Genomic DNA, 16,412 nt, shown 5'->3' with positions numbered 1-16,412 from the left:
CAGCGGATTGCATCTACTGCCCGGGCGTTCCCGACGACGACAGCGGAAACACACCTTCTTCCCGCTGTCCGCGTTGGGAAAGGCCCCGCCTGGAGGCCACAAGAAAACTCGGGTTTTTACGGTGGATAACGGTCTGCGAAAAGATAATGGAGGATGAGGGGAACTGGGATTGTTTTGTCACAGTTCGTCCGGGACATCCTCCTGGAAAAGAAACCCGATCTGTACCGCGAAGTGGCCCAGATCCCTTGACCGAACGGCTGGATAAGGAGCCCCAAGGGCTTAAGCCAAATTTAGGCCTAGCCTGAAGTAATGTGATAAACAATCCCAGGTTAGAATCCTAAAGAGTAGAGGAAGTTTTTTAGTGGGTAAACCCGTTTTTTAGGGGAGTCCCACACTACAGGCTGGCCACCTGTGTGCGTAACTGCATTTTTCCTGCCTCTCACTCAAAAAAAAAAAAAACAAAAAAAGTCTGTTACTTTAATATATCAATTCCTATGATTGATTGGTATAGAATGCACCTGCTTATCCTGTTACAGAAACTAATCTTTTTTTAATTATGCTATCACCACAGGCAAGATAATCTGGGCTGCCATATTGGTATATACGCAATAACTAAATAAATACATTTTTATTTCTCTTTTAAATTTTTACCTGAGACGAACAGAAACATACTGGAATTTTCTAAAAGCTTAAATCATATTATTGCACTTCTTAAAATAACATATCGGAAACCTGGAATACCAAACCAAACTCATAAAAAGGAATAATATAAATTTGGTAAAATTTGCTGAAGGGAAACAATATTTTTTTTGCGTATCGTCACCATTTAATATTTACGTACAACTATTACTGAAGTAGTAAACTGGCTACTTTCCCGCATTTTTACTTACCATTTTGTTAACTGTACATTTATGCCTTAGTTGGAAACTTTTTAGTAACATAAGAATCTGGGTGTACGGTCTTTAAAAAAAACATAGTTTTTAACAATTTAGAATACTTTCCATAGGATGTATTATCTTGCGTAAGTTAATATTTTGACCTTTGTTTATAACAATAAATAATAAAATAAACGTAATAAAAATATAATATTTCGTCAAAGATTATCTATCGATAATAATATGGTTACATTAATAGAATCATTAAGGTTTATTCACGATTTCAAGGTGACATAAGTACCACAATTCTAATACAAGCACCAATTTATAAATTATGTAATTGAAATGTTGTGAAATACAGGGTGTAAATAAACAAAATGAATATGAAAGGAAGAAAGATGAACCGATGACAAAGTTACTGTGGCAGAGTATCTTACACAACTTGCACTCGTATATCACATACAGTAATCTGCTTTACATAATTCTGCTACTGAATCGAGGTGTTTTGCATTTGATCCGAGATATACGCTCATACGTATATGAGAATCTGTTTATATATTTGCTGCTTCCAGAATGATAACTCAATATTTGTTTGTGAAATCCAATTCCAATTTCGCACCTGTACTAAACAGTATTTATAATTTGTATCAATAGAACACGATATACGTAAAATTAAAAACCAAGTAAATATAATTTTGTTACAGAAATAAGCCATAGATACTCACGTATTTATATTTCTATATTTAAATAAGTATAAGTATCAGGATTAAACGTATGTATATTCCCCTTTAAGCTTGATGGTTTTATTAACCTGATAATATTTTTACGCACATTTCCTTCGTCGTAGTGTATTTTTGTTGCAGTTTATTTTTATCTATCGCAACATCTTGTCAATTAAATATTATAATTTAAACATATAAATATTATAGAGACAAATGTATCACTCACAGCCGGTAATTTACATTATATTGTCCTCCAAAGCACAATAAACAAGTCGATAAGAATCTACACGTACACAAAAATACATCTGACGTCGTTTTCTGTACAAGGAATTTTTGATGATATATACAAATGCTTGCGCACAAATAATACTTTTACATTATACTGATTTTGCAAGAACATAATGTCGCTTAGAAACTTCCCTTAATCGAAAGAAAGTGGACCTAATAACAGTAAAGTGACTATATAATCACATCCAGTTAGTAAAACCCTTATTACTGACAGTTTACCTACTTTCATTAAACTATATTGGCCATGCTCTGCTAGCAGCGCTTCTACTACAGGGACTACGTGACTTTCATGGTAATTTTGATAATAGGCCTACACGATTTGACCCGTAAATGTACATAGCATTTTTAATAAAAACACTCTTTCAAGCATTGATTGCGAATCACAAACAGTTTCACAAAATTCCATACATATTTTTTATTAGTTCTATTGCACTTAATTATCTATTTAAATAATACATTAATTATATTAGGGTAGATAGACAGGAGGATACTTTCTCAAACCAAACCAATTTTAAAATCTGTTTTTAATTAGCAGTTTATTAATTTGGACTTACAATAAAAATCCTTGTGTTGCTTTTAAATATTTAAATTTTAATTCCCAAAAGCTTACACAACCACTTTTATTGTAAAGATTTTCTCAAGAAAAGATTTTCTTCCTTCAAATAAAATAAACTAAATTGAAGTTAAACTCTTGCTTCAAAAATAAAAGCGAAACAAACATTTAACTTTATTATACTTATAAAATAAAATAAAATTCATAATTTAATTCTAAATAAAATTTAGTTTTCTATATTATAAACGAGGCTATATAAAACTGAACTAAAAACTTCCTGAAAATCGTTTCGTACCACTAATTTCACAACCTGTTACGGCTGGTACAGACTCAAAGTTCAAACTGTAATTTAACGATGTTTCAACCAAAAATCTTTGTTCAAAGCATTATACTTTCATATATCAAATTTATTCTGGCTGTTGAATACTAAATGATATTATCAGTAACTTTTAAATAGTATTAATATTGAAGGATTTACTTTAAACTATATATCAACGACATGTGCACTCTTATAAACTTGCGCTAAGTATTAGGTGAATCATCTTATTTCCCTTTTGTGTAAAATAAGACTACTTTCCTTAACTTTTTTTTACTTGTTATAAAAATTTATACAATATCTCTGTGAAAGAATGCTCCCACTAGCAAACAGAAAAACTCGCAATTTGAAAATCTTATTTCGAATATAAAAGAGTTGCTTACGCAAAATCTATCGCAGATGGGTACAGAACATTAATAGGACGCTAAGCGCTAACTAAATTAACCGCAAAACAAACTCCAAAAAAAAGTCGAGAATCACTTGTCGTAGCTATTTATACCTCCCCATCCAGAACCAGCTAACTAAAAACCAAGCCTTTGATTGGCCTCCAAAAAAATAAACATCCCACTACACTACTGTATTATTTAATTTTAATCACAAGGTCAGAGAGAACAAAGTAGTAATCTTCAAGTTTCCCATATTGTAATTACGTTAACAAACTAGACTAAAAGAAAAACCTGCTATCTCACTGCATCATCCTACATCCGCAGACCTTTACTTGAGAAATTACGTAACTTAATTTAATTTTAAAACACTAATTAAATTTAAAATATTTTCTCATATATTTCCTCTCATTCATATATTACAAAAAAATTTAAATTACTTATGTTGCAGATGCTACACTATAGTAAGCATTTTTATTGCATTTTTTGGTTTGTGAAAATAACCTACATATTAAAGAAATGGTTTACCTAAATATACCAGGTGGAATTTATTTTTGGACAGTATTATATGAGAACACGTCAAGACAGCTTAAATGTGATACAGCCACGTATTGAGGGGATAATGGTAAAATGTTATATGCATGTAAAGAAAATAATTAAAACTTTTTCGAATTTGTTTAATGAATGTCTGGTCTCTTGATCCAGTCTGATGTTTATAGTTACCTTAGAAATGGGCTAACTCATTTGGCTGAAGCCGAACTGGTGAGACTGATCGGTCAGTAACAACTCGGAACGTTATATTTTCTACGTTCGTTTTCTACGGTTCAAGATGCAGCAAAGAACTCCTCTTTAGAAATATTTCGCTTTCTAAATTGATTGTTTTTAAGGAAAACCACTTCTTATGCTACCAAGTTTGATTTTTGGGAATTCATTACACAAACTTATGACTTATTTTGTCTAAAGAAGATGAAGAATTTGAAATACAGTGTTGTATTTTTTTACCATATATTAGCAAAATGTGCAAAAGTTATATTATCATTTTAGATTGCTATCACTGTAGCTGTAAAAACGTATTAAGACGAGCACCCTTTCATATATTGCTGTGGATGATGCTAAAATTATTTGAAAGGTATTCTCACTCATAATATCAAATATTGCTGCAAATATTACGGTGAATACGATAAGGATCTGTTGTTACATCTTTCCCTTCTTCTGTATATAAAGTAAATAGATAAATAATACCTAAAAAATACAGAGTAATGATATTAATCTTCTTTCACATTAACACTTTAATCTTATAAAAAATATGGTTGCCTGTAAAGTCGGTTTTACGGGCGAAGATTTTACGTGACAACGTCTTTTTTCTCGGTAGAATATTTATTGATATGAATATTATTAAATTGCACAATAGGAACAAGGAATTGAATGAAAATAAGAATTGCACAAATTTTAACTATAGAAATATATTTTGTTTACTAAAACATTGTACATAATTTGAAATTAATTAAAATTTGTTATTCTAAATGGTAAAGTTGAATAAAACATTTACTAAAATTGGAATTTGAAATTCTTGCTAAACACAGTTAAATTCTAAACTCCGCGCGCGTGGTGATTGGTCGGTTTAGTTCGTTTGTTTGGTCGCACTGTTATGACAGGTTAGAGGTTATAATTTGTTATTTTAAATGTTTGACTAGCAATACGCGCTGTTTCTTCTCAATCGACTGAATTACGATTGATTGCAGAGTGATTTAAACTAATAATTTACTTAACACTATCAACATTTGTCAATAGTATGACATAACCTATAAACTCAGTTTCTCAACTTTTGTGTCAATCTAACAATTAATCAATCAATCATAGTTTACGATAGTGAAATATCAGTGTACAATTATTTACCTTTATTGTTGTAGTTGTTGTAAATGACGAATCTAAGCACTCCACATTTTCACGAATAAACATAGTTATCTGCTTTATCCCGTGCGGCGGACCCACAGTTATCTGCTTCATCCCGTGCGGTCCCGTGCGGCGGACCCACTGGACGGGCATCGTAACGTTACCGGGCGTTACACTTTTTCATGAGTGACTCCGAGCCGCAACCTAATTTAAGACGTTGTCACGTCAAAATGTTTAACAATATAACAAATGCTTTATTATAACATTGAACACTATGTTCGCACATTAGATATATTGTAATTTTATTATGACCTAAAATAAATGTTTACTATTAGATTAAAATGCGCAATTTTGATATTTAATTATTTCATAGTTTAATCAGTGTATTAACGTGATTTCATGAAATGAAAAGGCTTTCAAAAATATGTAGAGTGACTTTTTAAAAACATTAATTTAACAAGTAGAAAGACCTTTTACATATAATATACATACACAATTTAAATGAAATATTGCTAAAAGTAGAGAAATTTCTCGCATACAATCATATTTGTATAAGAATACTAAAGAAGTAATTGAAACCAGTGGAACTTAGTTGAGAACCCATACATAAAACGTATTAACGTATTTCAATTATTATAAAGATTGAATTAATTTGTCTAACATGAAAACTTACAAATTACTGTAAAAATTATGTAATTTTTAAGTTTTTAAAAAGTACTAGTTGTGGTGTATGGAGATGAGTGGAGTGGCAAGAGAAGCGGAAAGGGAGCGTACAACAGCCAGCCCAGAGTGGGGAGCAAATACGTGACTGGACGAGACCACTTATGGCTCTCAGGGTTAGAGTTTTTAATCAGCTGTGACTGCTACCTCAACGACACAAATACATACATTTTAATTTCTGCATAATATCATTTGTAAAATGTTTAATTGCGTAAAACGAAATTAAATTTCAAACTAAAGTACATAAATTTTAAAAGACCATATAATAGGGTATTTCTAGGAAATATACAGCAAAACATATCTCAGGATCACGTAATTATTTATTCAACACTCAATTTACCAACAAACTAGCGGTAATTTTACCTCTCAAGGCATGCAATTTTTGAGTGTTTTGTACGCGTACCTACCAATTTAAAGATATAACATTTTTACTAGAAATCTATGCGTGTGATACATGTTATTCGGGGGAATGTATAGATAGTAATGGTATAAAAACATTAACATAAACCCTAAAAAGTATAAGACTGCACTAAAACTTCTTTTTTAAGATGAAAAATTTATATTTCATTTTACCTATTTTCAGAAAAAATATAATATTATACACGTACTGATGAAGAAATATCAAGTATATTGTAAAAACCGGATATATTATACGAAAGACTAAATTTAATACTATGGGTAGATTATTTCAATAATGTTTAAATATATTATTTTTATAAATGTTTTTGTTTTAATTATACCAACGTATTGAGAAAAATATACATTAAAATCAAATGTAAATTAATAACCAATTTTAAATTTGTTTTGAAAAGTGGTGAGATGTACCTAAATTTTTTACTATGGGTAAGATCATACTCAAATATTTTCAAATAATGTAATTTTTACACTACATGTGTCCAAAATATGCAAGACACATGTGTTCTCTACAAAATAATGACTAATTTATAATAATTACCTGGTATCCTGCAAGTGTAGCATCGTATGTATATAGAAGTCATGTGCTGTTGTGAGCAACAGGTCTAAAAGTCCATAACACCACGTGAATTTAAATCTAGTGATACTTATTTTTGTTATCAATGAACGATGGCAAATGTCCGGAAAACCCCTGTTTCCTTCATCGAGAAAATACCTTCGTCACACCAGTTTAGAAGTATGAAAAACATTCAGTAACAAACTTAGTATTTTGTTTAAGATTGAAAACTGAACCTTCCAACACTTTGTAGGATTGGTTCTTCATAACTTTGGTTTGATTTGGTTGACTTTCATTGCTCGCTGATCGTTGTATGTAATCGTGTATGTTAATCAGTCAATTAGTCAACACACTACACCGCTGCTTGTATAAAGTTGTAATACGTTCATTGATATAAAAAAATCAGTATCACTACATTTTGATATCTGCAATTTGATACCTTCTTCGTGTGTATAACTAACCTAACACATAATTAAAATCTGATGTGGATAATCAAAACAAGTGGTGTTATTGATTTTTTGTATCAATGAGTGATTGCAAATGTCCTGAAAATATTTAAATTATTTCTCCATATTATAAACTTTACCTGAAAAAATAATTACTTAACCACAATACGACTACCTAGTCCTCTTATACATTCAAGTTAGTATGTACTATTAATTATGTAAAGTACCTATTATTGGTGAACGTTTGAAAATATTTTTATAGATGAAATAGTGACAATTTATATTAAATGTACGACGTAACAGAAAAAAAACGTTGTGGTGTCCTTTGCTTGAATATTTATGTTGCTATAAAATTAAAACTTTAAGTTTTGCTTTTTAAAGGACTAGTTACGAAGGTTTACGTTTTATGGAGTTGTGCTAAAGTTATGGAAAACATCTTACACGCTCTTCAGTTATGGACCTTACGCTGCTTTATCCCCAACCAATATAAATAAAAATTCCTTCAAATTACTCCGTACTACATAGCACGAGTGTTTATGGTGCTCTAAAGAATCACTCATTACTAATTTTGGTCAGTAAATAAAATGAAAATTTAATTAATATTTTTATGTCAATGGGGTGTATTTTTATAATTTTCAATTTGGTGACTTAGAATAGAAGTGTTGCTCCCAAATAAAAATTCTGGATTAGATTTTCCTTTATTTTAAATAAATGAAATGTCCTTGTAAATTTAATATTGTTATATATTAAAAAGGTACTTTTAAGAGTTAAAATCTATGCTTTGTTTTTAATGTCAAAAACTAATGACATAATATTAAGAAAGCACAAATTAATATATGGCCATGGACTTGGTAAACTAGACGAGACAACAAATTGTACGTCTAAAGTATATACTGCACTCTTTGTATATGTTGTAAGCCTTTGCTGAGGTTTATAGCTTGTCTGTGCCTCTGTTGATCACTCTGGTTCTCTCTGGTTGACAGGAGCCTCCAAACGCCAATAAATCACAGAATTGAAATTTTACCTGAAAATTTAGTATTATAGATGAACCACTTTTCTAGAACTATTTCATACTTCGATGTTGTTATAGATTTTCACAAGCAAGGCTTGAATAAACTTATATCACTTAAATATTATTAAGCTCGTAATTTAGCACTTAGTTTTAATACATTAGTTGCTAGCCTGTAGTAATAAAGGAATTCAGTTCTCCGATAAGTCAAAAATAGTTGATTTTAAATGCAGCCTGTATAATGATAGTCACTAATTATGTTCAAAAACGTGTTTGCAATAAAAATGTGATTATGCTAATCGCTTATTGGTTGACTGCACACATTCCTGATGCAGTGACGCCCTCTCTACACACTTTTATAAGCGGCTGGGGATAACTTGTACTGCAGGTTTTGTTTAATATCTGTTGAATAGAGACGGTAAACATTATTTCTACATCGAAACTAAAATTTAAATTTTTAAATTTTGTTTTATTACAGATATTTTTGAAAGAGTTCTTCTCAAAAAACGGATGATACGGTTTAAAACCGGTCACATAAACCTAATATATAATTAAAATATAAATAAATTATATATGTATATATTATATATATATACACGTATAGAATTATAATTTAAATTATATTTATGATCTAACTTATCAAAGATCCCTATCGGTTATAATGAGATATATAAATTGTAAGTTTAATTTAGACATAATTTCCAACAATTAAAATCTCTGGTAATACCTCTAAACATAGAAACACTCCAGTTTGCTTTGCTGACAATTCCATTTCGGCGTGTTTGCTTGCTTTAGCTATAGCAATGTTCGTATGTTATTAAATGCTGATACTTAATATTAATTTGCAGTGTCATACAGATTTGAAATGAGTAGATTGCAACTGAAGTTTAAAATGTATTAACTTTATTCCTACTTGGTCGTATGTTTTTGCTATTAATACGTTCTTTCCATAAATAAAAACTGGTTCGCAATATTACAAGTATTTTTGGTTTCATACATATTTTATTACAAACGTAACAGAAGAGCAGGTAAATAAGGTCCATTTTCATCTTCCCAACTAAACTAGATTGTAATTTACTTTGTTAAAAGTCGTTTAAATTCATCGCCAAAGTAAAATATTATAAAGCAAGATCTTTGAATGTTATAATTACTACATTTCTAATATTTGGTGCAGATTCAGGATAATTAAATCATAATTGTTTACTTTTGGATAAGTTTTACGCATGTCAATTAACTCAAAGTTGGTTTTAAAGAAATGTAAATATCAATATAATGGTGGTTATGAAGGAAGAAAACCAATAACAGGTAACTTGTATTCCAAACTTCAGAAATAACTTTATAAATATTTGAGAAATATCGTTAAATCAGTTCAAAGTAACTGTATTTATGTAAAGAGAAGCATAACTGATAACAATAAGGTATACAAATATTTGTCCTTTGGAATTAACAAGTATAACTACATTAATGAATAGACTTGTGATTTCGCTTGCCAAGGAGTGGTGAGGAACGATTAATCATTGAGTCCACTTTGTAGTCATACTAATTGAACAATTTATAATAATAAACTTGATCATTTCACATATGAACATATCATATATCAACTAGTTAATCTCTTGTTAATCAAGGTTAACTACATTGAACAATGCTGCATAGAGACTGAACTGTAACAGACTAACATAAGTTATATGTTTGCTTTGTGTTATTTCAAAGGACTCACTCCATCCTTTCTGTATAAGATATGTCTGAGTGCTCTTATACTATAGTTTTTTATTTAATAATTTCATAAAATTATTCTTCCTCTTTGTAGCTATTTTCAGTCAACAGATGTTAATTGTAGTCTCCCGTTTGAAATTTTGTTTTGTTTTCTGATTGCTTCCTATATACAGAGCGAAATATTTCTAAAATGTACCTGTATTAGCCGTAAGTGTGTGTACTGCAAACTTTGTTGACGGAGCGTATAACGAAGGCTTTTACAAAAGTTTTGATGAACGAAAACCTGTCTTTCTATACACACGAAAAAGAAAGTCATCTAGACTCTAGACAACATAAATATACAGTAACACTATTTCTACTACACGTTTTTATTGAGAAGAGTACACAAAAGTCTATTTGATAGATTTGTTGATAAAACATTTACTCTATCTTCATTGTTATCATTTATTTCGGAAATTAGAAAATTCAGAATGAAACAATAAATAGAAGTTGTGAGTGCTAATCGCATGGATTGGTTGTTTAAAATATTTTTGTTGATTAAAAGTAACTTACTAGAGAGATACATTCTTGATGTATGGAACTTGAATCAGAATTGGAGTTGGATGTTTTTTCTTTAGTAATTTACTTTAAATACAATTACAATAAAAAATATGTTCAACAGGCTATTCCAATATAAACATTGACGTGTTTCTGAAAATTGAAAATAATTAACCTTTGTGTACGATAAAAACCGCCAAAAAGTAGCTGAAAAATATCATGGGCCATAAAGTGAATTTCAGAACAACACGAATTACCTTAATTTCCGTCTGAATGGTTCAGGTTGGATACGGATAGTAAATACTACTGATACTAAATATTACAAAGAATTAAATTGTAGTATAATGAAGAATAGACATTGAAGGAGACGCCGCTCTGCGTGATCGACATAGATATCCCATAATTAAAATTGTCAGAGCATAATAACAGTAGTGCAACGCCAGACACTCTTAGTTATGTGTCATATAAATATATATGACGTATATCATATAACGTATATCTTAGTTTTAACTCTTAGTTATCGTCTCATGTATCACATAATTAAGTCACCTAAATCATCTAGCACAAATGCACAGCCGGACAAAAATTATGGTTTGTCGAATTCAGGTTATGAAAGAAGGGACAACTCTTGAGATCAACTCTGATATCACATACTTTGATCGTCGCCAACAGTAATGTAGTACCGGGCAGCATTACAGTGTGATGAAAGAAAGCTACAGAAGGAGGGACAACTCTGGTTGATCGACTCAGTTATCACATAATTAGATCGTCAGAGAGCGCTAACAATAATGCAGCGCCGCGCCGTCGATTGTTTTCTTGCGTGTCCGGGCACCATTCCTACTTATGTTTCAATAATACTTTTGCGAATATTATATTTTACATTAGACTTTGTTGACTTATTGTTTGTTCAAGAAATTTATCTTCTTTCATGGTAGTTCAAAGATAAACATTTTACATTGTATTAAATAAAATAGATAGGCATGCAATGTTCTACACTGCTTAACTGTATAGTGATTTTTAGATCCATAATTTTGAGAATGCATAAATTTAGGATAAGCAAGATATAATTTACTAGTGATATTTTCATACATTATACATTTTGTAAAGGTTGGTTTGGGCCTTATTATAATTTGGATGCTACCCGTAAAAACCTGACATACAAATATGTTACACTTATCAGCTTATTTCTCATACACTGCTTAAAGAAACAGTATATTTTCGTGAACGTAAGATGTTCTTCGCTTTTGTTTAGTGTTATGAGTTTACGAACATTTTCTTCCTGGATTGACAATATGAAATATACGTTGCCTTTAACTATAACATATACATAGATACATACTTGGAACTGAGACATCCACTACTGAAAAAATGAATCTACTAACGGAATAAGGTGAAAATAAATAGGAAATGTATACTATATTTCAGTAGTTATTTATAATATATATTAATGTTGTATAGCTCTTGTTTTTCGCAACGGTATTCCAAGACATAATGTCTCGTTGAGAAATGGTAGTGTAAAAATACAACATCACCATGTGAAGGAAACCATTAGTCTTAAGTATCTAGGCATTTTTGGAAAGAATGTTCACAGTTATTATAAAACATAAATAGTATCATTTAAATAGTGGTTAAATTACTTAAACACATGTTTATGCTGTTATAAAACAAAATGTACACACAAAAATTGGTTGTATTCAACAGGATCTTTCAATTAATATTTCGTAACTTTAGAGATTGTATTCTTCGTCACTTTAGAGACCAGAAATGTGTAGCCAAGAGGGATTTTCAAATAATGCCAGGTCTCTAAGTATGTCCTTATAAAATTTGGTTGCAATCGGTTGAACACGTCAAATCAACACAAATAAATAAAAACATTTTTACATTTATAATATTCTTAGGATAGCCTCCATAGCAATATGCCAGATTAGATTATTTAGACTGAGGCAATTATATTATTAAAAATAATAAATATTAGTACTTTTAACAGCACAAACAGTAACGTTTCTATACCTCCCCATCGCATTCATTGATGTATTAAAGGAAAAAGACCTATTTGTCTTTATAAACCATATGAATCGTTTAAGAAATAAAAAGCATTTGATTGTTAAGCATATTTAATATTAATAAGATCAGTAGTCAACTAAATATGAAAAACGGATTTCCACCATATGTAAAATAGTGCTTAGGAAGAGGGTAAGGTCTCGGGACTGCGGACAGATAGTTATAGCACCTTTTATAGAAGCTGTAAAATCAAGGGGAAGTGATAGATCCGGGGATCTTCTGATTTCCCCCAAGACACTGAGGGGAAAGGTGTGTGAATGTTTTAGTAGCCTCATATAGTGGCCGTGTGGGTAATGACGTCTCCAAAGCCTCAGAGATTATACTAGTAACATTCAGGAGTCTTTTAATATTTGTGGGTGTTTCTAATCGCTATTTAAGATTATATTGACCTCATAATATTTTTAGAGTATGCATTTACTAAGATATTATTATTCCAAAAAAATGATATGCTATTTGAAAACATTCAGTGTCTGTACTCTAAATAGAAGTAAATATAAATGAACTTACTGTACCATTAAATCATCAAACTCCAGAAACTATGTACTGAATGAAATTATATGGTGTTATTGAGTAAAATATATGAGGAAATGGCAATAGAATCTCCACAGTTGCTTAGTATTTGCCAATATCTGTAATTGAAGGAATTCTGGAAAAACCTAATTGGTTTTTCTCATTTCAATCCGTAGAGAGAGTCATTCAAATGATTTCTTTCTTGGTTTTCCACATTAAAACTCGTTTTTACATTCATTGAAAGTCAAAGCCCCAAAAGAAGTTTCCTTTCTTAGTTCTTGTTTATTAGAAATAAAGACATCCTATTTTTTGAGGGAAATGAGACACAAAAAGTATTTAATTATCAATAAGACAATCATAAATCTCTAAAGATAAATTTCTCCTTATTCTATACAGGAAATAGTTCCTGGTCAGATATAGAGGGAATAAAATTGGAAGTCAAGAAATTTTAATTGTATGTTACAGAGAATACATACCCTCAGTCAATTATAAAGAATTGGAAAAAACAGGATAATAAATATAAAGAGAAATTTGGATTTATTTCAATTCTTTATTTTAAAAAATAGGTGAGAGTGTGGAAAAAAATAAATATGAACCACTTTAAGAACACAACACGGAATTCATGAGATTTGTCTGAGCGTTAGGGAATATTTTTACATTGGTGGCAACAAAACAATCACTGAATAAATAAGTTTTTAATAAAATGAGTATACTCGTATGGGTACTGGTATGGTAGTGATATAGTAACCCATATAGCCTAATAAAATGAGCTATAGATTAACAAGATTTGTGCATGGAACCTGATTGACACTTGTTACGCGTCACGTACTATTGGCGTACTTCTACCTTATAATATTAACACATAGGTTTTCACACATATAAATAAATTTTGCACTTCGTATTTTGAACTACTAACAGAGAACGAAATCAAATAATATAAATTTATCATAAACCATTCCCATTGTATACCAATCTTCAGAATAACTCATTTATATTAAAGTAATATAAGATACGGTACGTACCTTTAACCTACTTAGGTAAAAGAATATTTAATACATAAAACACAACAGAAATAACAAAAATTACATTCACATGCACTAAAATGCAAAAATCCTTCGACAAGTAAATTTTTATTACTAAAAAATCCAATTCAGTTTAGCCAACAGACTGTAAGAATGCTTTACATCGTTAAATGTCAGGCACCTGTATGAAATTTAGGTTCAATTCTTTAGGGAGGATAAATCCGTCAGATTCTCGACAGCTGTTTTGACCATGAAAGAGTTATTGCTTGGCATAGCCACAATGTTAGTAATCTCAAAATTGCTTGATGTACACTTTGGTATTAACTATTAATCATAGCTGATATGTTTTTCCTCTGAGTTCAAGTAGATTTCGCGAGCACGTGAAAAAATCTATAGGGAATGTAAGAGATTGTTGAAATTTCCAGGTGACTACGTGGTTACTGGAAGATAGCGAACCTTTTTTGAGAATGTGATGTATAATGGGGAGATTTCATATTGATTTTTACTTTGGCTTCTTATTGATGATTCTTTGCGAGTTATTTACATGTTTTGACAGGGACTTGGATGTTGGTGTGTAATCTATTAATATTTGAGGATATTATTAATTATTTTAACGGAGTCGAATTGAAAACTTTAGAACGTTATGGGTTACTTAGAATAGATGGTGAAAGAATTAGAGCATGACTTAGTGTAATAAATGGTAGTATTTTATCTATGATCCTAGCTGATACAAATTATTATATAATATATATATATATATATATATATATATATATATATATATATATATATATATATATATATATATATATGCACAGAACATTATTTGAGTATATATTCAAACAATTAATTTCTCTTGTTGAAAACAAAAATGATATATAACCTTTCCTAATCAAGGAATAACTAAATTATATGTATAAGATTGAGATAATTAAATTATTATTTCCATGGGTTGGTAATTGATTTAATAACAATATATAAATAGTTTATTAAAAGCTGTATTTATACATGTAGCTACATTTTAATTTTTTTTTTGAAAAAAAAAAAATTACAAAATTTACATTCATGGGTTATTTTTCTACATGTTTAGTAGTTTTTAATCTTCAATTTATGTATGAGTTAAAATAAGGTAGGTATAATTGCCAAATATTTGTCCCTTTAAGACAAGAATTAATGTAGAGTTGCATTTACCTAACTTTTACAAAGTTGATTAAAAAGTTATATTTGGTGGAAACTTTACCATCAGTCTTTCTCTTTTCTTTTGTTATAGAATTTGTTTAAGTATACATTTATACATAAATCGGACCAAGATAGCTAGCTACTTGGTCTAAGGTCTAAATATTGAATCATTTTTAGTTTTTAATTCCCATTTAGCATTAAAAGTAAATTAATACTTTTACCTACCACGTTTCAGATTGCTTTTATTATACACACACATCCACGTACTCCTAGATTTTTATTTGTAAAACTCCATTAATCTTATAGCTACCACCAAAAATCGTAGGCATACGATTGGAAGAACTTTGAAAGAAAGTTAAAGTAAAGTCTAAACGGATATATGTTAAAACATTAAGGAATGACGTAACGACAGGGTAAATAAAATTATGGGTTACAGCTCAACAATTAGGAATTCTACGATGTTTTCGTATTTACCCATATATGATTTATTCATATCCCCTTTTTAGCATGGTCCTTCATAAACAATGACGACATTCATAACTTTAAAGTTAAAATAGTATAAACATATTAAAAGTGCATTCTTATTCTGTTTATAGTAAAATAGATTTTATATGTAAATATAAATATTTAGACCATTTATTTCCATACAGCAGATTTATCGTTGACTAATTATTATTTCATCTACTTTCGAGTTCATCTACATTCTATTTTATATACACGTTAAAAAGGCAGAATCTAAAATCTTAAAAATACTATAGAATATAACATATATGTGTAGTTAACTTTTTCTAAAATCTAACTTATTTTTAAGCCCTGTTTTATTGGAACAACTTGTTGTTAAATGGAAGAAAAATATTCTAATGGACACTGATTACAACTAACCCTTTTTTGAGTTAGTCTTCAACCATATATTTATGGAATACTCAGTTCAATAAAAGTGCAAGTGTGCATATTGTGAGTTGTCAGCGTTAAACTCAATGGAAAATTATTCATAATGATATGGAATGGGATCGGTTGGGAATTATAAGAATGTAATAATTACCTATAAATAAAATGACAGCCCAAATTATATATATTAATAAAAATAATAGTGAAATAATTGAAAGATAGATTTGAGAATCAGTTATTGGGTTTAGAAATGTTCAAGTTACTATGGCTATAACTAAAATATCTCTCCTTCATGCATATTTATGAAACATTAAAGAGATTAAAGTA

The sequence above is a fragment of the Homalodisca vitripennis genome, chromosome 5, assembly GCF_021130785.1.
Source record: "Homalodisca vitripennis isolate AUS2020 chromosome 5, UT_GWSS_2.1, whole genome shotgun sequence".
In the NCBI taxonomy this organism is placed as follows: domain Eukaryota; kingdom Metazoa; phylum Arthropoda; class Insecta; order Hemiptera; family Cicadellidae; genus Homalodisca; species Homalodisca vitripennis.
Note: the sequence above shows the minus strand (reverse complement) of the source record.